Below are 1,444 nucleotides of genomic sequence, written 5' to 3' on the forward strand. Positions count from 1 at the left end.
AAAGTAAAGAATTCCATGTGGATTCTTGTGCGAGTTGATCTTGGACGTTGGTCAGGTGACCAGAACCATTCGTGAGTCAAGTCCATTAAGCTAAAAGCGCACTGGGACCGGCCGGGTCACTTTTCACTCGACCCGCGAAGTAGCACAGAAAAGCAAGTGCCAGGTGTTCGCTAGAGGCGGATTTACTTAAATAGGAGAACCATGATCACCAAGTGCTCCACTTCGACGGGAGGATCTTCAGCGTCGGGTCCACCATGGTCTTGTTGGTCGTCCTTATCGTCACCCTGATGGTCCTTTCGAGCAGAGGAAGGGAACAGGTGAGGCTATCATCGGGGCTTAGCTAGGTGACGCGTTTGAAGGTTTAGAATTGAACGTTAGAACATTCAGTCCCGGCCATCGTGAGCTTCGATCGCGGAGAGCGTGAAATCTAGGGGCCCTTTCACACTAGGCAACTAGTGACGGTCACTAGTGATGGTCACTTGTTGCCTACCATTACTTTAAATTGAGCCTTTCACACTACGTCACTGCGGTTGCCCAGTTGCGCAACTGGCTATGGCTGTTGCCCGCTTCGGTAACAATTGACTGTCACTGGCAGTTGCCGTCACCGAGCGTCTCTTTTTCTTGACCAGCAAAGCTGACAGAAGCACTTCCTCCATTGATGCCATTCTTTCGACTAATATGATGAGAAAGGATTCCACAATTCGGTGACAGTCACTGGTTGCTTGCAGTTGCCCGAGACTTTCACAATAGGCAACTAGTGACACGCCACTAGTGGCGGTCACTAGCTGCCTAGTGTGACAGGGGCCTAAGCGTTCCCACTCTGCCACTGAGATTGGGACTCATTGGGTCTCACGATCAGAGACCCGAGTTCAAAGCTCGTGACGGCCGGGCCTGATTGTTTAAATTATGTCGCTGTTACGAGCGCTTTGTTCTGTATATGAATGTGAATTTTCTCAATATATTGGCATTTCTGCGACGGACCTATTTTGCCAAGTCCCCATTTTATAGGTAGGAAATTCATTGATTTGTGAGTTGTATGTGGGAATTAATTTATGCATTACCAGAAATTGTTGTAACTTCTTTGTTGTTTTGTATGAAAACGTGAATGAAGTACAGCATTCGATTTATGCTAATCCACACCATACCAAATGCATGCCTTCTGTATAAAAATGGACAAATACGAGTATGAATATATATATATAGATATATATATATATATATATATATACATATATATATGTATATATATATATATATATGTATATATATATGTATATATATATATGTATATATATATATGTATTATATATATTGCTGTTTCTGCATTATTTATCTTTTTGTTAAGAACTTCAATTTCTCTTGCTAATTTACGGTGTTGGACTGATAGTTTGTTGAGTAGCTGTCCGTATGAGGTTGCAACGTTTCGGTCTTCTCTGTAGACCAT

The sequence above is a fragment of the Oratosquilla oratoria genome, chromosome 10 (genome assembly GCF_046742065.1).
Source record: "Oratosquilla oratoria isolate Oo_2021 chromosome 10, ASM4674206v1, whole genome shotgun sequence".
NCBI lineage: Eukaryota > Metazoa > Arthropoda > Malacostraca > Stomatopoda > Squillidae > Oratosquilla > Oratosquilla oratoria.